Source organism: Bos javanicus, chromosome 23, assembly GCF_032452875.1.
Source record: "Bos javanicus breed banteng chromosome 23, ARS-OSU_banteng_1.0, whole genome shotgun sequence".
NCBI lineage: Eukaryota > Metazoa > Chordata > Mammalia > Artiodactyla > Bovidae > Bos > Bos javanicus.
Window position 1 is genome coordinate 16,217,297 of NC_083890.1, and position 19,399 is coordinate 16,236,695.

At 39.7% G+C, this 19,399-nt stretch overlaps 2 pseudogenes; one reads left to right on the forward strand and one right to left on the reverse strand.

Moving 5' to 3' along the window:
• Positions 1-3,998: 3,998 nt before the first annotated feature.
• On the reverse strand, positions 3,999-5,073 carry LOC133237057 (small ribosomal subunit protein eS27-like; annotated as a pseudogene).
• A 1,417-nt stretch (positions 5,074-6,490) lies between these two features.
• Positions 6,491-8,833, forward strand: LOC133237058 (small ribosomal subunit protein uS3-like; annotated as a pseudogene).
• The last annotated feature ends 10,566 nt before the right edge of the window (positions 8,834-19,399 follow it).

The following is a 19,399-nucleotide window of genomic DNA, read 5'->3' on the forward strand; positions in this document are numbered from 1 at the left end:
TTATCAATAAATCCAGCCTGAAATAGAAAATGAAATTAAGTCAAAGAATAAAAACAACACAGTAAACCTCTGAATGGTAACAATTTCACATCAGAAAGCACCCCTGTCTAGCTTTTTCAGTTCAACCCGTTGCTCTAAAAACCTGAAGCACGATTGTATGATTGTATAGGATAATTCAATTCAGTTCAGTTGCTCAGTCGTGTCCGACTCTTTGCGACCCCATGGACTGCAGCACACTAGGCTTCCCTGTCCATCATCAACTCCTGGAGCCTGCTCAAACCCGATCCCATCACTTCATGGCAAATAAGTGGGGAAACAGTGACAGACTTTATTTTCTTGGGCTCCAAAATCACTGCAGATAGTGACTGCAGCCATGAAATTAAAAGTTTCTTGCTCCTTGGAAGAAAAGCTATGACCAACCTAGACAGCATATTAAAAAGCAGAGACATTACTCTGAGCCCTGAAGAACTGATGCTTTTGAATTGTTGTGTTGGAGAAGACTCTTAAGAGTCTTAAGGGATCGGATGCCGTGATTTTAGGTTTTTGAATGTTGAGTTTTAAACCAACAATAAGTAGGATAATTACTCTTTGAGTTGCTGAGCCTGCATATAGAAGGTGTGGTTTGGGTTTTTTTTGCTGTTGTTGTTTTTTTAAATCTATTTATTGACTTAATATTTATTTTCTCCTTTGGAATTGAGTTGAGAAGAGTGAAGGGACTCAGCCATATATATTGGGTTTCCCTTGTGGCTCAGCTGGTAAAGAACCCACCTGCAATACAGGAGATGTGGGTCTGATCCCTGGGATGGGAATATCCCCTGGAGAAGGGGAAGGCTGCCTACTCCAGTATTCTGGCCTGGAGAACTCCACGGACTGTGATTGCAAAGAGTCGGACATGAGTGAGTGACTTTCACTTTCACTTTTCACTGAGATCCTATTATATAGCTCATCGGATGAAAAAAACATCAGTAGCGACAAAAGCCTGGCAGTATCTACTGATGGCAAGGCTGTGGAGCCATATATATACATGTATCCATTCTCCTTCAACCTCCTGTCCAGGCTGCCAGTTACCTGAGCAGAGTTCCCTGTGCTATACAGTAGGTCTTTGTTAGTTATCCATTTTAAATATAGCAGTATCACATCAGGGACCATTCTAAAAGCATGGTAATATTATCAGAATTTTTGGTTGTTGCCATTTAGTTATTGTTGCCATTTAATTATTTCATCAATAATTTTACTTTTTCTTTACAAGTCTTTAATTATTCAGCAAACACACTGACTGGTTACTACCTGCCAGTTACTATGCTAGGGCTTGGAAATAAAGTAAAAACTACCCTCAGGAGACACGTTAATACTGTAAAATAAGAAAGGTTCTGTGATAAGATATGCACAGGAACTGAGCAAAGCACAGTGGAAGGAATATGGAATTCATATTTAAGGGGCTGATCTAGAAGAGCTGATCACTTAAATCAAACTGAAGTGAATAAAGTGCTTACTTATACTTTTCCTGTAATATTGATATTAAACAGAATTAATTTTAAACCTCAATTATTTTTGTTCCCACCTACAGTAATGTAAAGACTTCCCCGGTGGCTCAGACAGTAAAGTGTCTGTCTACAATGCAGGAGACCTGGGTTCAATCCCTGGGTGGGGAATATCCCCTGGAGAAGGAAATGGTAACCCACTCCAGTACTCTTGACTGGAAAATCCCATGGGCGGAGGAGCTTGGTAGGCTGCAGCCCATGGGGTCGTGAAGAGTCGGACACGACTGAGCGACTTCACTTCACTTCATAGTAATGTAAATTATCCAGAAAGCACTATATTTTAAAATGGCATTGAAACCAAACGAAAGACATTGGTCATCATTTCCTATCAAGATAGGTATCTTTGGGGGCTTTCCTGGTGGTACAGTGGTTAAGAATCTGCCTTGCAATGCAGGGGACACTGGTTTGATCCCTGTTCCAGGAAGATCCCATATGCTGTCGAGCAGCTAAGCCCATGTGGCATAGCTACTTCGTCTGTGCTCTAGAGCCCTCAAGCCACAACTATTGAAGTCCATGCCCCTAAAGCCCGTGCTCCACAACAAGAGAAGCCACCACAACAGGAAGCCCAAGCACCGAAACTGGAGGGTGGCCCCAGCTCACCACATAGACAAAGCCAGCACACGGCAATGAAGATCCAGACCGGCCGAAAATAGATACATCAATAAATGACAGGTATGGAGGGGCCTGGCAGGCCACAGTGTACGCAGTAGCAAAGAGTCAGACGTGACTTAGCAACTAAACAACTTTTGTTTTAAGGATTATAAGAATTAAACTGTAACAAGATGTTCTCCTCGTTTTTAGTTGGGTTGTTTGCTTTCCTACTATTGAGTTTTGAGAGTTTTTCTAGATACAAGTCCTTTGTTGGGTATATGATTTGAAAATACTTCCCCCCACATCTATAGCTTTCCATTCTCTTGATGTCTTTCACAAAGCCAAAGGTTTTCATTTTAATAAAGTCCAGTTTGTCCATTTTTTTCTTTTCTGGGTTGTGCTTTTGATATCAAGTCTAAGAAAGCTCCCTGATCCCAAGTCATGAACATTTCTACTCTTATTTTCTTGTGAAAGTTTTATAGTTTTACACTTTACATCTATGATCTATTTTTCAATGAAGTGTGAGATTGAGGTCAAGATTTTTTTGACTTTAGCTTCTTGTGGCATACTTTTGCATTTGGATGTTCAGTTATTCCAACATCATATGTTGAATAGACTATCTTTTAACCATTGAATTGCTGTTTTACCTTTGTCAGTAATTGACATTTTCTGACTCAGTTGTTTGATACAGACTGATCCATTGGTCTCTGCCTCTATCCCTCCACCCGCACCACAGCATCTTTTTTTTATTTTATTTTTAAACTTTACAATATTGTATTAGTTTTGCCAAATATCTAAATGAATCCGCCACAGGTATACATGTGTTCCCCATCCTGAACCCTCCTCCCTCCTCCCTCCCCATACCATCCCTCTGGGTCGTCCCAGTGCACCAGCCCCAAGCATCCAGTATCGTGCATCGAACCTGGACTGGCAACTCGTTTCATACATGATATTATATATGTTTCAATGCCATTCTCCCAAATCTTCCCATCCTCTCCCTCTCCAACAGAGTCCATAAGACTGTTCTATACATCAGTGTCTCTTTTGCTGTCTTGTACACAGGGTTATTGTTACCATCTTTCTAAATTCCATATATATGCATTAGGGTACTGTATTGGTGTTTTTCTTTCTGGCTTACTTCACTCTGTATAATAGGCTCCAGTTTCATCCACCTTATTAGAACAGAATCTTGATTATTCTTCCTTTATAGTAAGTTTTAAAATTGGGTAGACTGATTTCTCCTACTTGATCCTTCTTTTTCAAAATTGTGTTGGCTATTCTGCTCCCTTCCCCTTTCCAAATAAATGTAAGAACCAGCTTGTCTATATCTGCAGAAATCTTACTTTTGATTAGACTTTTGATTGGAATTGTATTAAATCTATTGATTTCTTGGAGAAAATTGGCATGTTCAACTAAATTGGATCTTCCAATCCATGAATCCAGTATGTTTCTCCATTTATTTATGTCCTTTGATATCTTTCTTTAGTGTTTATAGTTGTCAGCATGCAGATCCTGAACAAGTTTTGTTAAATTTATATTTAAGTATTTCTCTTTTAAATTTTTTAAATGAAATATATTTTGAATTTTGATTTCCGAATTGTTTAAACATATAGAAATATAATCGTTTTGTGAATTAGCCTTATCTCTTATAGTTGTGCTAACTTCATTTTTTAAAAAAAATATTTATTTTTATTTATTTATTTGGCTGCACAGGGTCTTTTGTGGCATGTGGGATCTAGTTCCCCCACCAGGGATCAAACCAAGGGCGTCAGCATTGAGAGCTCAGAGTCTTAGCCACTGGACCACCAGGGGAGTCCCTTCATTTGTTAATCTAAGAGTTTTTAGTAAATTACTTGGGATTTTCTATGTAGAAAATCATGTCATCTACAAATACACAATATTCTTTATTTTTTCTGTATCCAAAATGTGTTTATTGGGATGGTTTCCCATTCATCCTGATACAGGGTATTTTAAGTGCTGCTTCCATCTGAAGAAGCATCCTTCTGTAAGCCTTGCTTTTCTCCTATAGGCTGGCAGAGGACAATAGAGCAGCCAAACTATGATTTGTGCATGGCGAAAGATAGTGGTGATTTTATAGCATCCTGGGCATTTCACATCCATGAAATACAAATTGGAGCTCTGCATCAGGCACGTCTTCCTGTGTTTCCTCTTTTCCACTTCTGGAGAGGGATGAAGGTGATCCTTTGCGAAAGTCACGTTCTCATGGGGAGGTCGTCACTGCCAGAAAGGCCATATTTTCTTTCATATGCTTTTGTATGCCTTTTATTGCTACTTTCTCTGACTTATTGCACTGACTAGGACTTCCTGTATTACACTGAATAGGAGTGATGAAAGGACATCTTTGCTTTGTTCCTGATATTAGGGGAAAGCATTCAGTATTTCACCATTAAACATTACATTAACTGTAGGTATTTTGTAGATGGCCTTTATCAAATTAAGGAAATTTCCTTCTATTTCTATATCGCTGAGAGTTTTTATCATGAATGGATGCTGGATGACTTCAAATGCTTTTTCTGCATTGTTGGATATACTCAAGTCATTTTTCCTCTTTAGTTTTTTAATATGGTGAATTACACTGATTGATTTTTATATTTGGAGCCAGTCATGCATGTCTAGGATAAATCCCACTTGGTCATGGAGTAGTAGTCTTTTTATATATTGCTAGATTTGATTTTCTAGTTTTTTGTTGTTGTTGTTGCTGTTTCACGATTTTTGTGTACTGTTCATGAGGGATAGTGGTCTATAATTTTCTCTTCTTGTACTGTCTTTGTCTAGTTTTTTTGGTATCAAGGCAATTCTAGCCTCATAAAATGGGTTGGGAAGTGTTCCTTTCCCTTCCCTTCTGTTTGCTGGAAGAGATTGTATAGAAATAGTGCTATTTGTTTTTTTAAAGTTTGATAGAACTTACCAGTGAAGCCATTGGGCCTGGAAGTTTGTTTGTTTTTAAGGTTTTTAACCTGTGGATTCCATTTCTTTAATACATATGTTACCTATTTCTTCTTTGGGTGAGTTTTGGAGTTTTGTGGCTTTTAAGGAATTGGTCCATTTCATCTAAGTTATTGAATTTATATACATAGGGTTATTTAGAGTACTTTTTTTTTTAACATCTCTGAGGTCTTTAATGACATCAGTAATTTGTGTCTTTTCTATTTTTTAATTGTTATTAATAGTACTTTGATTTCATTGATCTTTTCAAAGAACCAGCTTTTGATTTTACTGATTTTATTATTTTTCAGTTTTAAGTGGCTTTTTTTTTCTCGCTTTATTATTTCCTTCCTTCCACCTTCATTTGGCTTACTTTGCTTTTCTTGGTTTCTTAAGATGGATGCTTAGTCTGTTGATTTAAGACCTTTCTTCTAATATAAGCTAATTTATAATGCTATAAATTTCCCTTTAAGAGCTGATTTAACTTCATTCCACAAAATTTTATGTGTTGTGTTTCATTTTTGTTCAAAAATATTTTATAAAATGCATGCATCCCAATGTTCATTGCAGCATTATTTACAATAGCCAAGACACAGAAACACCTAGATAACCATTGACAGATTAATGAATAAAGAAGATGTGGAATACTCAGTCATAAGAAAGAATGAAATAATGTCATTTGCAGCAACAAGGATGAACCTAGAGATTATCATAAGTGAAGTAAGTAAGACAGAGAAAGACAAATATCATATGGTATTGCTTATATGTGGCATCTTAACAAAAAAAGATAGAAATGAACATATTTATAAAACAGAAAGAGACTCACAGACATAGAAAACAAATTTATGGCTACCAAAAGGAAAGGGAGGAGGAATGAATTAGGAGGTTGGCATTAACATATATACACTACTATACATAAAATAGATAACCAACAAGGACCTACTCAATAGCACAGGGAACTATATTCAGTATCTTGTAATAACCTATAAGGGAAAAGAACCTGAAAAAGAATATAGTTGCTACCTCCCCGAGTTGCCTTCCATTAGACCACTATTCTCCTTCAGGAAACAGCAAACCTTCCTTTAATTTACTGACTAAAGAGTTAAAATTTGGCCCATTAGGAAACCTACCGGACTGAGCTCCAGTGCTGTGATTGAAGACTATTCTGATTGGTCAAGGCCAGTGCCTACCGGTCATTAAATATTTGAAACATCATCTGTGCCAGTACCTTATGTTTGTACAGCATTTTTAGCTTATGAAAGATATTTACATATATTATCTCAGTTAAGTTTCATGCCAACTCTGGGCCATCAGTAGGAATTGTTATAGACATCATAAAATATTTTAATTACAGAATTAACACATATGAGTGTGGAAAATGAATTATTATTGGGGACTCTCTGCTCGGAAAAATGATCACTTACCCGATGGCATCCCACTCCAGTATTCTTGCCTGGAAAATCCCATGGACAGAGGAGCCTGGTAGGCTGCAGCCCATGGGGTCGCTATGAGTCGAACACGACTGAGCAACTTCACTTTCACTTTTCACTTTCATGCATTGGAGAAGGAAATGGCAACCCACTCCAGTGTTCTTGCCTGGAGAATCCCAGGGACAGGGGAGCCTGGTGGGCTGCCGTCTATGGGGTCGCACAGAGTCGGACACAAGTGAAGCAACTTAGCAGCAGCAGCAGCAAGATCACATGGTTATAGGAGTTGGGGTCTAAACTCCTAAAAGCTTCAAGAACAGTCATATCTTACGTGCTCGGGTTGAGGGAAGACGATTTCACTCAGCACTAGATAGATATCCAAAGGCAATTCCAGGAAGAAGGCACCAAACTTGTACTGAGGGAAAAGTGGGGTGTGGTTCACAGAGAGGAAGAGCAGGGATATTTTACTAAGGAACAGTGTGAAATGTGGCCCAAAATGTAGTAAAAGATCCTATTTCCATGATCATTTCAGGACACCCACTCTGAAGGGGTTGGAACTGAAATTCTCCAATGCAAATTCACAAAGAGCACCCAAGGCAAAGCCTACTTTGCTTGCTCAATTCTAGAGTTGAGGGTGGCAGGAAATGCATTCTGAAGCTACTGAAGCCGAATTACATTTATTGGGTCAGTTTTTCTCCGTCACACTTGGGTCCCTCTAGATCGAGCAGCTGATGAGAAAGCAAGTGAAGAAGTCTGAAATATTATTCACAGCTCCTCAGCGGCTGTTAGCAAGTTCACAGAGGCTTATCCCAGGAGAGAATGGTACTCTAGACCACCATAGTCCTAAAGTTCTTTGTGTGTTTGTGTTCTGTCTGCAATAGCAATGGGACCAATTTCCTCACATCACACTCCTTAGGTCATTTAACAGCAGCATTGGGCCATTCCTTAAGATGGCGCCGGGTGGCAAGATGGCAGTGCCAGTGTCCAAGAGGTCTCTGATGGCGTCCTCAAGGCTGAACTGAACAAGCCTCTCACTTGGGTACTGGTCAAAGATGATGCCCCTGTTGAAGTCCGACTTCAACCAACAAGGACAGAAATCATTATCATGGTTCCCTGGACACAGAAATGTTATTGGTGAGAAGGGCCTGCGGATTCAGGAATTAACTGCTGTGCTTCAGAAGAGATTTCGCTTCCCTGAGGGCCATGTAGAACTTTACAGGGGAAAGGCAGACAGGAGAGCTCCATGAGCCATTGCCCTGGCAGAGTCTGCAGCACACACTTCTAGGAGGGCTTGTTGGAGTGTGCTATGGGTCATCATGAAGAGTGGGGCCAAGGCTGCTAGGTTGTAGTGCCTGGGAAACTGAGGACAGAGGGTTAAATCCATGAAGTTACGGATGGACTGATGATCCACAGTGGAGACCCTGTTAACTCCTACGCAGACACCAGCTGGCTCCATATGCTGCTCAGACAGGGTGTGCTGGGCATCAAAGTGAAGATCATACTGCCTCCAGACCCAAGTGGTAAGAGGGACCCTTAAGAAGCCCCTGCCCACCACTACCATCCCCACTCCAATTGAAGGGAGGGAAGCCATGGATGCCTGCTGTGCCCACAAGTACCCGCAGCATAACACGGTCATAACATGGTCTCTTCGGCAGCTGGATCTGGAGTCTGGATGTTGCTCTATAATAAAATCTTTTTTCTTTTTTTTAAAGTAGGGTTGGGGGATTCCCTGTCTGCCCAGTTGTTAGGACTCTGTACTCTGCCCGGGGGCAGATTCAGTCCCTGGTGGAGGAACTAAGATCTCACAAGCTGTACGGTGTGGGGGAAAAAAAAGTTAGGGTTGCCTCCAGGTTTCATGGAGCCTGAATCTTATATAATACAATACAATTTGGGGCCTTTTAAAAAAAGAAAACACAATTACAAACAGAAAATTAGCTATAGAACTTTGGAAAGAACTCTACAAGTGAAGGTCCAGGAGCTTTAACTTTATTAGCATCCCAGTGCTTAACAGATCTTATAAAAAGAGGGGAGATTATTCAATTAAATAGCATAGGAGTATTTTTCACCTCTGCTTAACAGTAATTTTTAAAATTTGCTAAAAGAAAGGGAAACTACCCAAGGAATAGCATAGGAGGTTTTACTGTTTTGTTTGTTTGTTTGTTTTATGGACCTGTGCTTCCAAGCTGGGTTTTTTTTTTTCTTTCCAGTACTTTTTAAACAGTTTTATTTAGATAAAATTGACATAAACTTGTATTTAAAGTATATAATCTACATTTTATAAAATCATCAGTATAATCAAGATAGTGAATATATTCATCACCCTCAAAAGTTTCCTCATGTGCCTCCCCCATCCAGGCCTTCCTTGTACCCCAGCACCTATTTTTTCATATATTTTAATCTGCTTTTGTAGTTGTTGAAGGCAGAAGGATAAATCTGGATCCTGTTGTTTTATCTTGTCCAAAAGTAGATGCCTTCAGGCTTTTTGTTTGGTCTGTTGTATTTTATTTTTGTGTTTGTGTGTGTGTGCTCAGTTGTGTCCAGCTCTTTGCAACCCCTTGGATGCCAGCTCACTAGGCTCCAATGTACATGGCATTTTCCAGGCAAGAATACTGGAGTGGGTTGCAGTTTCCTACTCCCAGGGGATCTTTCCCACCCAGGGATCAAACCTGCATCTCCTGTGCCTCCTATATTGTCAGGTGGATTCTTTACCACTGTACCACCTGGGAAGACTTTATTTTTACTGGAGTATAATTGTTTAACAATGTTGGGTTAGTTTATGATGTACAACAGAGTGATATATGCATTGTGATATATGTATGATATCCATATATCCCTTCTCTTTTGGAACTTCTCCCCACTCCCATGCTCTAGGTCATCACAGAGCACTGAATTGAGTTCCCTGTACTGTACAGCAGATTCTCAGTAGCTGTCTGTCTGCACCCCAGTTGTCACTGCAGCGCTGTTTACAATAGCCAGGACATGGAAACAAGCTAAATGTCCAACAACAGATGAATGGATAAAGTAGATGTGGTGCAGGCTTTTTTAACACAGAGAAAAATATAAACAACCCAAATATAAAGAAGTGAAGAGACACTCCTTTCGGGTAAGTATGGTTTTGAACAGAGAAACCAGAAGAACAATAATCCACGATGAACTCCTCAATCTTAATTCGAGCAAAAGGGGAGGAGAACACACCCAGGAAGAGGTGTGTCCAGTCCATACGGGTCTTTCTTTACAAATTCACAGATGCACTTTAGGGATGTAGTCATCAAGGCAGAACTCATGTAAAAGAAGCAAAGACATTTCCTCCCATACCTGACTTGTCATGAACCCACAATGAAATTAATTTTGGTTTCAGTCTATGTGTCCTGGGTATGAGCCACTATGATGTGGCTGGATGTGTACTCGTGCCAGAGTGCAGTTTCTGTATGAATTCAGTAAATGTTCAATTCTTCATAGTGTTCACTGAGCACCTGTACCTACCCTGGGGATTTGCACAGACCCTTGAATCCTCCCTTGCCCTCCGCTTAGGCTCTGGCACGTTTATCATCCAAGGCTGGGCCCAAACGCTTCTTCTAGGTTCACTCAACCTAGTCATTTTTTTCTTCCAAAGTACTTGCCAACTGTACTTTTAGTTCTCAGTGAACACTGTTTCCTGAATACCTTGTCTTATTATGAAATGTTTTTCCAGTGTATGTATGAACAAGATCATAAATCTCTTGAAGGCAAGTCTATATCCATATTACTTCTTAGAAGCTCCACCCACATCACAGAGCCTAACACAGTTTGATATATATTTATTTTATTTTAATATCATTATTATGTAATTAATACTTGTCCTTGATGGAAATATTCATTATGGAAATGTTAGATGATGCAGATAAGCAAAAAGATTTAAAAATTAACCATAATTCCAATATTGGAGAGTAACTACTACTGATATTTTGTATAAGGTGTACACCAAATAGGATGTATAGAGGAGCCAAAATTTTAATGGAATAAATTGAAATATACACAGCCACAAGTAAGATGGGGTTACAGGGATGCAGTGACATTTCTTGAGAAGCCAGGAAGATGATGTATCACTTGTGACCCAGAGCAGGTAGCATAACTGTGCCTTTAGAGACTTGGCCGAGCATGTGGTCCAGAAAATACTTCTCCCGTCACTTCTTGGAATTCTTATAGCAGGAATAAAGTCCTCTCGCGATAGTATTCAAACAATGTCAGGAGACATGAGGTCCCCAAACCCGCAACATCATCTGGGAACTTGCTAGAAATGCAAATTCTCAAGGCCCATCCCAGACCTACTGAATCAGAAATCCTGGTGGGCCCAGCAGTGTGTGTTTTAACAAGCCTTCCAGATGATTCTGACGTACAATAAAGTTAGAGAACCACAATGTACGATTGCGGGGGGTGGGGTGTATCTTGTTCATTATTGAGTTCTCTGTCCCAGAAGGTCAGGAAGAATTTGCTACGTCAAGAATACAAACACCCCTAGAGATGCATCACTTGTTAACATTATTTTTATTATGGCATATTTCTCATCAAAATATATAAAAGATATAATGAGTACCCAGTATATCCAGCACTATCTATAGCAAATTAAATCTTAACAGTTGGCCACATTTCCTTCAGATATTTTTTTGGAGAACAAAAGCATTGCAGATTCAACTGAGAGCTTTCTGCATGTTCTCTTTCCAATCTCATTCTTCTTTCTACTTCTTCAGAAATAACTAAGATCATAAATCATTAATCATTCTTGTACACGTTTTATGCTTTAACTGCATATTCATGTATCTGTAAACAATATATGGCACTATTTTGCAGGTTTTAAAACTATTTAAATGGTGTCACACTCTACATACCCTGCAATTAGCTTTTCTGAATTGTTTTTAAGATTTATCACTGTGCAGACCCAAAGCTGTGATTCATCATTGTAATTGCTGTATAATATTCCCTTCTATGAATACCTGATGATATATGAATCTGATCTTCTATTAATGACATTTAAATGTCTCCAGTTGATTTAGTTTTTCACTATTAAAAGTAATGCTGCCACAAACATATATATCTTCTGGTGCAATCAAATTGTTTCTCTAAGGTACAGACCAAAGAGTCGATTTTGTGGGATGTAGGAATCAGAGCATTTCCAATCTTAATAGATAAATTGCTCCCCAAAGTGGCTGTACCAATTTCAATACCCTTTTCCAACATTTGCTATCGTTGAAGTTTTAGATTTTTGCCAACCTGATGAGTATGAAATAATATTTCATTTTTATTATAAATTTCTCACTACCTTAATTTCTAGCGAGGTTCAGCACCTTTTCATATTCTCACAAGCCATTTGGATTTGAGAGATGTACAATTAACACATATTTACATAAAAGATAATAAATCCCTAACATCATCTGTACTTTTTTTAAAAATTAACTTTTGGCTGCACTGGGTCTAGTTGCTTCTTGCAGGCTTTCTCTAGCTGTGGCGAGCAGGGGCCATTCTCTGTTGCAGTGCGCAGGCTTCTCTTTGCAGTGAGTTCTCTTATTGCAGAGGACGAGCTCTAGGACCCACAGTCTTCAGCAGTTGCAGCACGTAAGCTCAGTAATTGTGACACTTGGGCTCAGTTGCCCAGTGGCATGTAGGATCTTCCTGGACTAGGGATCAAACCCATGTCCCCTACCTTGGCAGACAGATTCCTAACCACAAGGGAAGTCCTCATGTATGCTTCTGAAAGAGTATACTAGCTTGACAGGGAAGAGAAAGTGGAAATCCCTGCCAGATGGGAGAAGATGGAGTGAGAAGGTAGAGGTATCATTTGCCATCCTTAAGGTCCTTTCCAGGGCTGGTCCTGGCTGATTGTCACATCAGCTGTGTTTCCTTCCCCCTAGATCTGGAGTCCCTAGGAGAGGCTGAGGGAAAGTGGAGTTGTAGTTCTCCTCTTCATCAAGGAAGGACTTTTCTGGTCCCGAGTTTTTTCAGCCTTCTTGGACTCAAGACTAATTAACCCAGTGATTGTCAATGAGAGAAGAAAATCCCTATCTGGGGGGATTTTTTATTATCACACTGATGAGGAGACTGGTATTACTGGCATTAGTAGATTAGGACCAGGGGTGCTATACCTCCTTCCACATATGACACAGTCCCACCCAACAAACAATTTCCATGGACACTCCAAACCACTTTCAAAAGCCCATTTATACGGGTGGAAAGCCTGTTCCAATGATCAAACCTAGCACCTAACTCTGTTTTCCACATAATCACAAAGTGTACTGTCGTGGGTTTACACTGACTTTTCCAGGAATGTAGACTACAGTTTAAACTGAGAGAAGATTCTAACTTTGTTTTATTCAGCATCTGACAACTTTATTATATTTTGTATTATAGTTAAGCCTACGCATTTTATATAGCTTTATGATAAACAGCTCTTCTTTTCTTTCTCCTTTGTATGTAGGTATTATAATTATTTAAAACTTCTCAGTGTAGAATGATCATATTACCTATGAATTTCATTTTGGTATTGAAAAAGGACCTTCCGAAATGTTTATTGAGAACCAGTGAACTAATGGTTCCTTGATAAGGAAAGTTAGGCTAAGAGAGTGAAAAAAATATCCTAACTTACCCCAAGATGCCACGGTTGGTAACTGGGAGAATTACAAGACCCCTGTAGGATGATGAATCTAAAACACTTCCAAAACCAGTGGGGAAAAAAAAAAACATTTGTCCAAATCTTTAAATGGGAAATTATATCAGAGAGGATCTTATAACTAAAAAGGAAGTATATAGTGAGGTCTATCCCAGAGTAGACTTAAGGAAAATAATTTCAGAGGATCACATTATAAATAGGTCTTAAAAGAACAATCTTGTGCCACTAGGACCTCTGCAGGGGGTTGTTTAGCTGTGCCCTAGCTGAAGGAGCAAATGGAGTTGAGTTCCAGCCAGCAGTCTCTTCACTAAGCTGTGTGCCCATGTGAAGGGTCTACTTTTTATTTATTTATTTGTGACCATGACTCAGGGCATGCGGGATCTTAGTTCCTCGACCAGAGATCTATCCCACGCCCGGTACATTGGAAGGGCTGAGTCTTAACTACTGGGCCACCAGGGAAGTCCCAAGGGTTTACCTTTTAAAAATTTGCACAAAGGAGATTATTCACACACAGTCCCGTGTGCAACCACCACCATCTCTGCTGGTTCATACTATAAAAATCAGCTAGGTTTCATCCTCAGATCTAAACTATCATCACTAGCAATATATTCTTCATAACAATATTCCACTGATCTAGAACAAAAGCAATTTAAAAGCCTCGGGCTGTTTGTTATAATGGAATTTTCCTGATGTGAAAAAGTAAGCATTACTGTTGTATTATTAATGGAGTTTTATTCTCTTTTCCACCAAGTTGACAGTTTTAGGATCATGTTGGTACGATTTACTCTACTAAATGATTAGAATACTTCTGTGTCACATTTCTATCTTCCTTTTCTAAATTGGAAATATTTGTATTCTTGCTCTAAAGTCCAACATTTAATGAGATTTGAAGTTGTTTGCTTTGTGTTGAATGGGATTAACCCCCTGCCAGAGCCTACTCTCGAGTCTTTGTGTTGGGGAGGCCTTGGTTATGTGGGCAAATGGATGGTTATTCTCAGCAATAAAAATGAGCAAATAACATGAAAGCGCCCATACCTCAAAAAGCAGAAGAGTGACCTCTGTTTGACCTTGAGGTCTGTGCGCTGAAGAGAAAAATTCTTTAACAGACAAAACAAGCTTCGAGCCAGAGAGAAAGAAGAAGATTGCTTACTTTCTGATTACTTTTGTTTAAACCAACCTCCTTTCTAGTTTATAATCCTTTATGGGAGCATATTAAGAAGAGGCGGTTTAAGGTCTGTTTGGAGTAGAGGAGAATTGTGAAATAAACAATTAATATTTAGGAAAGAGACCCAGAACCTTCTATTTGTTGGGTTTTTTCCTTCCCCTATTTAATGAATATTAGCCTTTGGCTATGGTCTCAGGCATCCTATGTGTTTCTTTTGATTGCTGCTGTGATATATTCATTCACTGGTTACACTCCATGTGTTATTTTGGACAATCCAAAAACTAGGGGAACTCATTGGAGGAAATAATGCAATTGTTTCTGCTGGCATGAGTTGTTTATGGCATACAGGATTGTCAATTCAGTAGTCATGTTTTGTCCTGGCTAAGTGGTCTTGGAACTTTTGCCTTAAGGAATTAAAAAAAATCAGTCCTATTCCTTCCTTTTTCAGCCAAAGACTCCATTACATGGAAGCTTAACGTTTGGTCTCTGTTGCTCCTGCCCCAGGCTGATCTCCATATCCAGCTTCTGGGCTTCTGCTCAGGTCAATGCCTCCTGCTGGGGTGCCCTCCCAAGCTTTTGTGCCTATTGAATCCTTCTTATCTTCAAAGGGGAGTTCAAATCTCAGTCTTTCCAAGAAGCCTTGACACCTACTCTTCCTCCTCCAAATTTTGGCAACCCATAGCTTGGTCCTTCCCAACAGACTATTCATTGTCTTTTCAAGCCTACGGGTTCTTATTTCCCCAAGTAGATTTTAACTTCCTACAGCAGAAATTGTCAATTGCCACCCAATATCCATTCAATACCCCACTTTTCAGTAATAGAGGTACACTGCCACCCTCTATTAGAGTAGAACTTTCTAGTAGAAATTGGTCTCTCTGGGGCTTTCCTGGCAGTCCAGTGGTTAAGAATCCACCTGGCAATGCAGGGGACACAGGTTCCAGTCCTGATCTGGGAAGACATACCACAGGGCAGCTCAGCCTGTGAGCCACAACTACTGAAGCCCACGCACTCTAGAGCCTGTGCTCCTCAGCAAGAGAAGCCACCACAATGAGAAACCCATGTACCATAACTAGAGAATAGCCCCTTCTCTGCACAACTAGAGAAAGCCCTCACGCAGCGATGAAGACCTAGCACTTCCAAAAAATAAAAATAAATATATATATATATATTTTTTTTTTTTTTAAGAAATTACCCTCTCCAGCCTCCCTTTACATGGTAAAGTATGGTCATGTGACTAAATTCTGATGAATGAGATATTAAGAGAAAAGTTTTCTGGAACTTACAGGAAGACAGATAAAGGAGAACAAATTCAGATGGGAGGCTGAACATTTTGTCCTTTCCTCCTTCCACCTTCCTGCGGCATGGGGTGAAGAGGGAATGGCTAGAGCTAAGAAAGCCATCTTGAATAATGTAATTTGCAGCGATATGGAACGACCTAGAGATTGTCGTACTGAGTGAAGTTAAGTCAGACAGAGAAGGAGAAATATTGTATAACATCTCTTATATGTGGAATCTAAAAATAAATGATACAAATGAACTTATTTACAAATCAAAAGCAGACTCCCAGACCAGAGGAGGAACTTACAGTTGCTGGGAGAAGGGATAGTTAGGGAGTTTGGGATGGACATGTACACACTGTTATATTTAAAATGGACAACCAACAAGAACCTACTGTATAACACAGAGAACTCTGTTAAATGTTATGTGGCAATCTGGATGGGAAGGGAGTTTGGGGGAGAATGGATACATGTATATGTATGGCTGAATCCCTTTGCCGTCCACCTGAAACTATCACAACATTGTTAATCAACTATACTCCAATAAAAAGTTAAAAAAAGAGAAAGCCATCTTGGATCATGCAGTGACCTTCATTATGGACACCACCAGTTAAGGATGATGAAAGAGAAAGATAGAAGGAGGCCAGAATCCAGACTGTGAAACCACTAGTCCAACCCTGGCTTATCTCCCCTAGACTTCTTTTCTGGAAAAGGATCGATTTTTTTATGTTTCAGTCATTGTTGTTCACTACAGTCAAATCCATCCAGCTTCTCTCATCCAGCTTCTTACGAGCAGATCAGCTTTTTAATTATTATATCACCAGAGTGCCTGACACAGTACATGATAAATTCTGAACAGTTCAGTTTAGTCGCTCAGTTGTGTCCGACTCTTTGTGATCCCATGGACTGCAGCATGCCAGGCCTCCCTGTCCATCACCAACTCCTGGGGTGTACCCAAACTCATGTCTGTTGAGTTGGTGATGCCATCCAACCATCTTATCCTCTGTCATACCCTTCTCCTCCTGCCCTCAATCTTTCCCAGCATCAGGGTCTTTTCAAATGAGTCAGCTCTTCGCATCAGGTGGCCAAAGTATTGGAGTTTCAGCTTCAACATCTGTCTTTCCAATCAACACTCAGGACTGATCTCCTTTAGGAAGGACTGGTTGGATCTCCTTGCCGTCCAAGGGACTCTCAAGAGTCTTCTCCAACACCACAGTTCAAAAGCATCAATTCTTCGGTGCTCAGCTTCACAGTCCAACTCTCACATCCATACACGACTACTGGAAAAACCATAGCCTTGACTTGACAGAACTTTGTTGGCAAAGTAATGTCTCTGTTTTTGAATATGCTGTCTAGGTTGGTCATAACTTTCCTTCCAAGGAGTAAGCGTCTTTTAATTTCATGGCTGCAATCACCATCTGCAGTGATTTTGGAGCCAAAAAAATAAAGTCTGCTACTGTTTCCACTGTTTCCCCATCTATTTGCAATGAAGTGATGGGACCGGATGCCATGATCTTCATTTTCTGAATGTTGAGCTTTAAGCCAACTTTTTCACTATCCTCTTTCACTTTCATCAAGAGGCTCTGTGGTGTCATCTGCATATCTGAGGTTACTGATATTTCTCCTGGCAATCTTGATTCCAGCTTGTGCTTTTTCCAGCCCAGCGTTTCTCATGATGTACTCTGCATAGAAGTTAAATAAGCAGGGTGACAATATACAGCCTGGACGTACTCCTTTTCCTATTTGGAGCCAGTCTGTTGTTCCATGTCCAGTTCTAACTGTTGCTTCCTGACCTGCATACAGGTTTCTCAAGAGGCAGGTCAGGTGGTCTGATATTCCCATCTCTTTCAGAATTTTCCACAGTTTATTGCGATCCACCCAGTCAAATGCTTTGGCATAGTCAATAAAGCAGAAATAGATGTTTTTCTGGAACTCTCTTGCTTTTTCCATGATCCAGCGGATGTTGGCAATTTGATCTCTGGTTCCTCTGCCTTTTCTAAAACCAGCATCTGGAAAAACATCTGGAAGTTCATGGTTCATGTATTGCTGAAGCCTGGCTTGGAGAATTTTGAGCATTACTTTACTAGTGTGTGAGATGAGTGCAATTGTGTGGTAGTTTGAGCATTCTTTGGCATTGCCTTTCTTTGGGATTGGAATAAAAACTGACCTTTCCCATGGCCACTGCTGAGTTTTCCAAATTTTCTGGCATATTGAGTGCAACACTTTCACAGCGTCATCTTTCAGGATTTGAAATAGCTCAACTGGAATTCCATCACCTCCACTAGCTTTGTTCGTAGTGATGCTTTCTAAGGCCCACTTGACTTCACATTCCAGGATGTCTGGCTCTAGATGAGTGATCACACCATTGTGATTATCTGGGTCGTGAAGATCTTTTTTGTACAGTTCTTCTGTGTATTCTTGCCACCTCTTCTTAATATCTTCTGCATCTGTTAGGTCCATACCATTTCTGTCCTTTATTGTGCTCATCTTTGCATGAAATGTTCCCTTGGTATCTCTAATTTTCTTGAAGAGATCTCTAGTCTTTCCCATTCTATTATTTTCCTCTATTTTTTTGCACTGATCACTGAGGAAGGCTTTCTTATCTCTCCTTACTATTCTTTGGAACTCTGCATTCAAATGGGTATATCTTTCCTTTTCTCCTTTGCTTTTCACTACTCTTTTCACAGCTATTTGGAAGGCCTCCTCAGACGCTATTTTCTTCCTGACTCATTTCAACAGTTTTTCATCATCATTAATATTGCAATTTCTGTTTTTCAAATCATGCCCATTAATCTTATGCTCCAATTTCAAAAGTTGATATTGTTTCCACTGCATAAAATTTTTTATCCTTACAGATGAAGTCATTTAAGAAATAGAAGAGATAGCAGGGCGGGGGAAGGGAGAATGCCATTATTAGATAACAGAGAGAAGGAGGCAAGTTCACCCTATGACCCAGAGGAACCCATATAAAAGATGTTTTCATGGGTTTAATTTCATCTGGTTAATTTTGCTCCATTTCAGGCAAAGGAGAAACAAGGCATTTATATGCCTGTATAATTCTCTGAAGCCCCATCTTGTTTATTTGATCTTCTGATAATGAGGTCATCTGTGGTCTATGATATGGACCCCAGTCACTTAGCAAGAAGAAGTACTCTAGAAGTTTTGAACCATGTTATCCAGTATGTCAGTCAGAACTTGGTCAAGAAATAAAAGTCATTCCAGGTATTACATGATGCTCAATATCGCTCATTATTAGAGAAATGCAAAACAAAACCACCATGAAGTATCATTTCACACTGGTCAGAATGGCCATCACCAAAAAGTCTACAAAGAATAAATGCTGGGGAGGGTGTGGAGAAAAGGGAGCCCACCTATACTGCTGGTGGGAATGCAAACTGACACAGCCACTATGGAGAACAGCACGCCTTTTGCTTCTCTTCTTTTCACAGCTATTTGTAAGGCCTCCTCAGACAACCATTTTGCCTTTTTGCATTTCTTTTCCTTGGGGATGGTCTTGATTCCTGCCTCTTGTACAATGTCACAAACCTCTGTCCATAGTTCTTCAGGCACACTGTCTATCAGATCTAATCCCTTGAATCTATTTGTCACTTCCACTGTATAATCGTTAGGGCATGATTTAGGTCATACCTGAATGGTCTAGTGGTTTTCCGTACTCTCTTCAATTTAAATCTGAATTTGGCAATAAGGAGTTATTGCCCTATTATTATTTCCTAGAACATCGATGGTGCCAACCCTCTTGTTTTAAATTGGAGTATAGCTGCTTTACAGTGTTTGTTAATTTGTGCTGTACA